Consider the following 8806-nt stretch of genomic DNA (forward strand, 5'->3'; position numbering starts at 1 on the left):
ATATAACCCTGCCTTTTCCCTCCTACTGTATCTATATAGCTGCGTTTCCTTTGTAAATTCTTGCTCACGTGCTTAGAATTTTTGTAGCTACCTAAGGTGTGACAACAAATTGAAATCAGTATCCACGTACGAGACGTTTAAATGTCATTGCTTAGTTCCTTTTTCAATTACATTCACATATGCTCTTAATTGATGGTCCAATTAAAACACCCTTTAGCACTTATTAGATTACTTTATATCGTAGCGGAGGTCAATTGAATGACAAGGCACAACATTACTCGAGCAAATTGATTGCCACTAGAAATAAGATTGCTCATCCGCTATGGCGTGCTATATTACACTGGACTGTGATGCAAATGTATTAATGAATAATGAATAAAATAAGTAGTACACAAAAACAAATTAAAATCTCTTTTATTTATAAAATTATTTTATAAAGGTTAGTTTTAAAAGCATTTTATGAATTTGAAATAGGATTAACCTATCGATCCAACAAACTTTCGACTGTATTTCTACCATGAAAAAGCATGCCATAAAATTTAAATCTGGATTTTGCTATAGCTAGGTAAGAATAAGATAATGTGTGAGGTAATATGCATTACATGTTTCACCAAAATTTTAAATTCAGACAACAAGATAGATAGATTTGAAAACTGTCATAATTGAACTATCAAGACCCAGCCAGAACAAATTATTAAACCGAAATTATGGAAAAGAAACCTTTTAGGAAATCAACAGCAGTTACAAGACGTTTTAAAAAATTTAGGATTCACACCGATCCTACTAAATTAAACTAACGAATCATTTAGAACAAAGTACAAAATCCCCAAACACAAAATCCCCATTTTGTTTATTTTTATTAAATATTGTTAGAGATCATATAAAAAATAGTAAAACCATATATGACAATATATAGATATAGACGAGAACGCATGACGGATTTAGAGGAAAAAAATTATTATTTCATCAATTTAGCGACTAAAAAGCTAAAAAAATAGTATTTAAAAAAGCGGCCCAGACCCGGATTTGGACCCAAAACCCTTGCATGACAGCTGCAGACTCTAACCACTGAGCTATTGCCGCATGTAACAAAGGTTGGCAAAATTAACAATATATGCAAGGGACAAGAAAACTTTGGTTTTCAGCAGCATTGTTATGGAGTAGAAAACAAAAGAATATAGAAAATCAGAGCATAATATAACATTGTCATCCATTAAAAAATATATGTACATACATACATATGTATGACTAAAAATACAAATAGTACCGTTTTAATTTACCTATTAAATATTCGTGAAACCATTAAACATAAAATATCTCGTGAACTTCAACTTTAGATTTAATATTGAGTATAGAATTCTTTTTTCTGTGTGAAATAAAGTAAAATATTGATTGGGCAAATACTGATTTATTGCAATTTGATTATTCTTAAGTTAAATAAATCAAATTAAGGAAATCCTAAATAACAGCACATACATACATACACGCACAGAAATTTACATATATAGCGTAGGTACCATTATATTTACATACACATTCATACAAATGTGCTCACATATAACGGTAAAAATGGTCTTTGTTTAAGTAAATATAAGCGGGCTGGGCTTGTCCTATATTTTGACAATATTCCCTTTCAATAGCTTGCATTAGCGCTGAGCATTCAATCTTATTTTGATGCCGGCACTACTTTGACAACTTGCAAAACTTATGTACGGCAGTGTCACTTATGTGCAGAAAGTTCACAAATATTTTGATTTACAAAAGAAGTGAATTGAAATGACAAGTCTGTATTATGTCGTTTACCTAAGACCAAAAATCGCGGCGACACTACGAGCACAACAAGACTTTGAAATATATACATATGTTTATACTAGGGAGAGCCTAAAACTAGCTTATGTTATCAGAAACCGATATAGAAAGAAGCATAAACTTTTTACGTGGCATTTATATGTCTATGGAAATCTTAATATTCGAATGCTCACCGACGCCTTTTTAAAATTAAACTACAAATCCAGTTTCGTTTTAACCCATAAATTCAATCGGTTTTTGGCCCACCCTAATATATAGATGTACTTATATATAGTATGTTCATAGAGAGTGATACAAAAGCTGTTGTGTGCATGAAATTTGTCAACCGCAAATTTTTGCTCCAGCAAACGTTTGCGAAAGATTTTGTGCTTGTGCTGATTTTGTTTTCATCTTTTTATATTTGTTCGCAACAAAAGTGGCATGGTCGATATATACATATAGTATATATATATATATATATATATTAATTGTTTTCTCAACTTCCTTCCTTAATCTTGACACAAGTATCAATCAATTGAGCAACCGGAAGCCTAGCATTGGCTGGGGATATTGTCAAGGCGTATAAACAATCTTCGGCAATTCCCTTTAGCACACATATTCTGTTTACCCAACTGACATGGGTTAAGTGATTTCAACACAATAGACCATTGATGAGTCACCTACGTGAGCTGTGGCCTTCTTAGTAACTTGCCTCATATTGATGTGACTTGTAATACAACAATTCAGCTGGAGATTAGCCCAAGGCAAAATGTTATTCATCTTATAGGTAAGTGTGCCCCATTTAACCGTTGTTATCCTTTACATTGTATTGAGTGGGGTACTTATTTAACTAACGTTATTGATAGGTAAACACTTGGCGCAGTTGACACGGATTATATTAAGAAAACAAGTAAGGAAGGGCTAAGTTCGGGTGTTACCGAACATTTTATACTCTCGCATGATAAAGTGATAATCAAGATTTCATTATCCGTCATTTACATACTTTTCAAATGCCGTATTTGTGTAAAGTTTTATTCCGCTATCATCATTGGTTCCTAATGTATATATTATACAGAGAAAGCTTCAGATGGAATTCAAAATAGCGTTATATTGGAAGAAGGCGTGGTTGTGAACCGATTTCACCCATATTTCGTACATGTCATCGGGGTGTTAAGAAAATAGATTACCGAATTTCATTGAAATCGGTCTAGTAGTTCCTGAGATATGGTTTTTGGTCCATAAGTGCGCGACGCCACACCCATTTTCAATTTTTAAAAAAAGCCTGGGTGCAGCTTCCTTCTGCCATTTTTTCCGTAAAATTTAGTGTTTCTGACATTTTTTGTTAGTCGGTTAACGCACTTTTAGTGATTTTCAACATAACCTTTGTATGGGAGGTGGGCGAGGTTATTATCCGATTTCTTCCATTTTTGAACTGTATATGGAAATGTTTGAAGGAAACGACTCTATAGAAATTGGTTGACATAGCTATAGTAGTTTCCGAGATATGTACAAAAAACTTAGTAGGGGGCGGGGCCACGCCCAGTTTTCCAAACAGATTACGTCCAAATATTCCCCACCCTAATGCGATCCTTTGTGCCAAATTTCACTTTAATATCTTTATTTCTGGCTTAGTTATGACACTTTATAGGTTTTTGGTTTTCGCCATTTTGTGGGCGTGGCAGTGGGCCGATTTTGCCCATCTTCGAACTTAACCTTCTTATGGAGCCAAGAAATACGTGTACCAAGCTTCATCATGATAATTCAATTTTTACTCAAGTTACAGCTTGCACGTATGGACGGACGGAAGTTCTTCAACATATCGCTGATCGGCGTCCGTGTCTCGACGAAAGAGAAGGACGATGTGACCAAAGATGCCTCCTATGAGCGCGTGAATCGCACCTATCAGAGCTTCCCCCGCCACGATATAAAAAGCGTGCTTGGCGAATTTAACGCCAGGGTGGGCAAACAAGCTATCTTCGGCACAACGGTAGGGAAATTCAGCCTCTATGAGGAAACATCCCCAAATGAGCTGAGGCTGTTCGACTTCGCCGGAGCCCGAAATATGGTTATTCCAGCTTGAAAAAATTTATAAAGCTATCTGGTTGTCTCCAGATCGAAAAGCCACCAACCAGATCGATCATGTTGTGATAGATGAAAGACACGTCTCCAGTATTCAAGACGTGTGTACACTTCGAGGTCCTAACATCGACTCGGACCACTATCTTGTTGCAGCCAAGATTCGCACCCGCCTGTGTGCAGCACAAAATGCACGTCAACAAACACAAGGAAGGTTCGACGTCGAAGAGCTGCAATCACAACAGAAGGCCGAACGATTTGCTACTCGGCTTGCACTCCTGCTCTCTGAGAGCACTCGTCAACAACTCGGTATAAGGGAACTGTGGGACCGCATTTCAAACTTCTTACGTACAGCTGCAACCGAAACCATTGGTTTTCGGAAAGTGCAAAAGAACAGCTGGTACGACGAGGAGTACCGTGTCGCAGCGGAGAGAAAGCAGACTGCCTACCTAGCAACGTTACGATCGAAGACAACACGTTCGGGATACCAAGAGTTGAAGTCTTGACCCTTTTGCAGACAATAAAAGAGAGAGGCCGAAATGCGCGAGCAAGAAGAGCTTGACAATTTATGTAGCCTCATAAATTGTAACAACAACAACAACAAAAGTGCATATTATTATTGCTTTAAGTGGTGTTTGGAATGATATATGGCGCATAGTCCCTACTGTGCAATTTTAAAACTTCATGATTTCTGTGTAAATAAAGTTGGAGCTCTTCGGTATTTGTTAAAAATATTTAAGAAATAATTTAGCCATATGCTGAAAATGTAATATTTTCGCTAAAACTCTTCCTGCTGATTTTATTTTAATGACTTTGACACAAAGCTTCTGCAAACGGTGGTCCGTTTAATATTACAGAAGTTAATAAGAGCGTATTTGGTTTTAGGGGCAAGCTTGTTAGATTATACAGCATACACATGGCGTAATTAGTTTAATAGTTAACTAGTTTTCTCTCTAGTGATTATAATAGCTAGCAAAGATATAATTAGTTTACATTGCTCTTTCTATGCTCTTGCATAATTTCGGACTAAAAGACGGTTTTATTAATATAAAGGATAAATTAAGTGAGAGGTACAGACATCAGGATGAAGGGATTCCTTTTTAATACGACAGGAGGCCAATATTTTGACCGTCTTTGTCGAATGAATTAATTTTTATTAACATTAGTGAATCAGTTTAGAATACGAAACATTTCTTCTCAAATGAATCGTCGTCAAATATATATTTACTCGTAGTTCCTAGGTGGAACATAGGGCCACAATAAACAAATTATAATTAATTTTATTTAAAGCTATGAATTTAATTTCTCACCAAGAATAACCACTTCTCTGTGCTTCTGCTTCCCGGCTCCAGATGTTGGCTGGTCTTCGGCTTCCTTGCGAATTCCAATCTATCGCTGTTCTACTAATGTCATCGTGAGGCTTTCGCAGAGTGTGGCCGCTACATTTTCATTTACGACATCGAATTTCGATATGGATCGGTAGCTGTTTGGTTACGGTCCAGTGGTTAGTATTGCTAATAACGTTAGGCCAGAATATCCGCATAATTTTTCGAAGACATCGGTTAAGAAAGGATTGCAGTGATTGTAAAACATTCGCTGCAATATTCCACGTCTAGCAGCCATATAATACAACGGATTTCACGCTTGAATCGAATATTTTTAGCTTCGTACGTATGGATATATGTGTTGATCTCCAGACTTTATCCAATATTCCAAAGGCAGCGCGACCTTTGGATACACGATTTCGTATATCGGTTGCTGATCCACCATTTTTAGTTATGATGCTACCTAAATAGCAAAACTCGTCGACTTTTTCGAGACATGTTCCAGCGATCCTTCTTCTCGTCTTAGCTCGTCTGGCATCTTTTCTGAGACCCAAATATCCTTGACATAAGGAGGAAACAGTGTCCGCGCAGTCGTCTGAGGATCAGGTTTTAGGAGTTCTGAGTTGATGTTATCCGGTCCAGGAGTTTTGTTGCTCTTTAATGTTCTGATAGCAGTCATTATCTCCGTCTCATCTGGGTACGAGGTGTGAATGTCACGTCTTGGTGTGTGACGTTGGCAACCGCGTGGCTGAATAGCCTCCGACGAAGTTGGTGATAGCAATTTTTCATAATAACGCTCCCAGATGGTAGTCTGATTATCTTTGGCCGTTGTCAATTTGCCGTCTTCATCTTTTAGTGGTTTGGTGTTTTTGAGTGTTGCGTTTGTCAGTTGCCGTATCGTTTGATACAAGTCACGAGCCTCCTGCGCTTTTCAAGCTAAACTGTCACCCCAGAATCGTTTATCCCTTCTAGCGCTTTTCTTTATCAGCAATGTGGGAACAAAGCGCTATCAAAACTTCAAATGCGATTTGAGTAAGCTCAGGTAGGAATATCTGAAATATCTCCGCAACTTTCATTATTTCACTTACAAACCAACATTCTCACACCTAACGCGCATAGCATTGATTTGCCGCAAAATGGTGCACCGAAATGGTATAAATACTATCTGTGCGGTGTGAAGGGCATCTATGAGCAAATCCAACAAGCGAACAGTGGTGAAACAATGCGGCCCATCGGCATGGACGTCGCGTTGAGCGTTAACATACCGCCAGCTTCGGGTTTGAGCAGCTCCAGTGCATTGGTTAGCGCCGCTGTGTTGGCCACGGCATATGTATGTGCACCAATTGCCCTTGGAACGCAAACAGTTGGTCGCCATATCAGCACGTTGTGAACGCTATATTGGCACAAAGGGTGGCAGCATCGATCAGGCCATCGCCTACCTGGCCAAAACTGGTTGCGCACAATTCATCGAATTCCATCCGGAGCTGAATGCCACACACATACAGTTGCCGGCTGGTGTGTGCTTCATGGCCAACAGTCTGGCGGCAAAGAACAAAGCAGCCTCGTCGGATTTCAATGAACGCGTAGTGGAATGCCGCTTGGCTGCGCGCATTATTGCCAAGCATATGAAGTTCAGCAATTGGCGTGGCATGTTGCGCTTTGTGCAGTTGCAAGAGGCGCTGCATTGCACGCTCGGCGAACTGGAAGAGCTAGTGTTGAAATGGCTGCCAAAGGATATTTACACACGCGCAGAGTTGTGTGCGCGCGAGTTGGAGGTCGACGCTGAGGAATTCGAGAGGGAATTTCTCACCGTCAATACGCGGCACATGACACAATTCTAATTTAAGCAACGCGCTCTATACGTCATACAAGGTACGTGGAATTTTGGGGGACAAGGCGGCAAACAATGGTTGCGTTGCAAGTAATTGCTAATCTCTGCTTCTTCTTAATCGTATTACAGAGTCACTGCGTGTGGCGAAATTTCGCCAAATATGCGAGCGCCACCATAACGAACCGCAATACATCTGCAATGGCGTGAGCGGAAAGTCAAACAGTAACGGTGTCAATGATGCCGCAAAGGCATTTACGCTGCTGTCACAATTGATGCGTCAATCACACCAAAGTCTTAAGGAGCTCTACGAGTGTTCGTACACCGATCTGGATCGTTTTATTGGCTTATCTGATACGGTTGATGTGGGCGCTAGACTTACCAGTGCAGAGTAAGATCATTATTAATAGACCGTCAACCCACAGTGCACCTATGCTTACACATATATATTTACATAATTCACCTATCTTGTATCACTTCTTCCTTCTTTTTACCTTAACTTTCAGTTGGGGTGGCTGCGTGGTCGCCTGCTGTGACTCTCTGGAATCCTCTAAGCAATACATAAAAATGCTTAAAGCGAATTACTTTAAGCTGCTGCCACAAGATTTGCTCGAGCGGTATGGCGCCAATGACTTCGATGATGTTGTGTTCGCAACATTTCCGGGAAATGGCGCAGAAATCTTTCAACTCAGCTTTGTGTCTTGTTAATTGACAAACGCGTCGTTTTCTGTTGCAAACAATTGCCAAAATATTACTAGTTGAAATATATAAACATTTTTTACATAATCCTCCATCCAATACAAGGTGATCAATCAAATATGTAATGAACTGCAAACAAATCTTTAATTCTCTTTTACAAGAAATAGCTTAAATGTTAAGAGGAAAGTAAGTATTCCATAACTCTTTACGACACTTGTTTTCAAGAGATTTGGTAAAAAAGTGATTTCTCCGATTTAGGAAGTCAAAATATTTGACCGGGCCGGACCATAGGGAGAGGGGTCTCAGATGTGTAGGCTCGCATAGTCGTTGCAGCAGGTGACTGCAGGGATGATTTTTACGAAAATACCCCTGCAGAAACTGGTTGGATTGGGAATTCATTATACCCCTTTACTGGTAGCATACGGGCCTTATGTGCAGGTGTTCGATAGGAGACATAAAGAGGCATCCCGTTCTTGTCCGGAGTACAGTGATCCGACGTTTCTGAAGCTTCCTCGTCTGCGTTTCACTGCATCCAGGCGACCATATAGGTGCGGCGTAGTTAAGGACCGTTCGGCCGATTATCTTGTATGTTGGCAACAACGTTTCTTTGTCCTTTGCCCCTGTGCTGCCGGCTAGGGACTTTAGGATTTTGTTGCGGCTCTTTACATTGAGAATAATCGCGGAGGTGTGAGAAGGGAAGGAGCACAGGCTTTCGAGTGTCACCCCTAAAACCATAGGAATATTGACAGACGGAATTGTAACGCTATCGACTGCAATTGAGATGTAGAAATTAAAGAGCAACAAGGAGTGGATTATTTTCAAGTTAGAGTTTTTACCACATAACAGTACGGATGATTGTCTACCGCCCAGGCAGTTCATAGTACACCTCTTCAATATTGGAGGGAGGGAAATTTCGCGATGTCCTCAAGTAGCGTTGTGTGGTTGACTGTGTGAAGAGCTTTTGACAAGTCCAACGCTACAAGGATCGTTCTCCCGCATGGTGGTTTTTGGTTGAGGCTAGAACTATGTGGTGATGCTGTGCACTTTTCGGAAGCCATGTTGGTGGTTTGCTAGACTCAGGTGGTGCGTG

The 8806-nt window shown here is 39.7% G+C and overlaps 1 pseudogene; it reads left to right on the forward strand.

Moving 5' to 3' along the window:
• Positions 1 to 3580: 3580 nt before the first annotated feature.
• On the forward strand, positions 3581 to 7843 carry LOC126761892 (N-acetylgalactosamine kinase-like; annotated as a pseudogene).
• The last annotated feature ends 963 nt before the right edge of the window (positions 7844 to 8806 follow it).

This window comes from Bactrocera neohumeralis, chromosome 6 (assembly GCF_024586455.1).
Source record: "Bactrocera neohumeralis isolate Rockhampton chromosome 6, APGP_CSIRO_Bneo_wtdbg2-racon-allhic-juicebox.fasta_v2, whole genome shotgun sequence".
NCBI lineage: Eukaryota > Metazoa > Arthropoda > Insecta > Diptera > Tephritidae > Bactrocera > Bactrocera neohumeralis.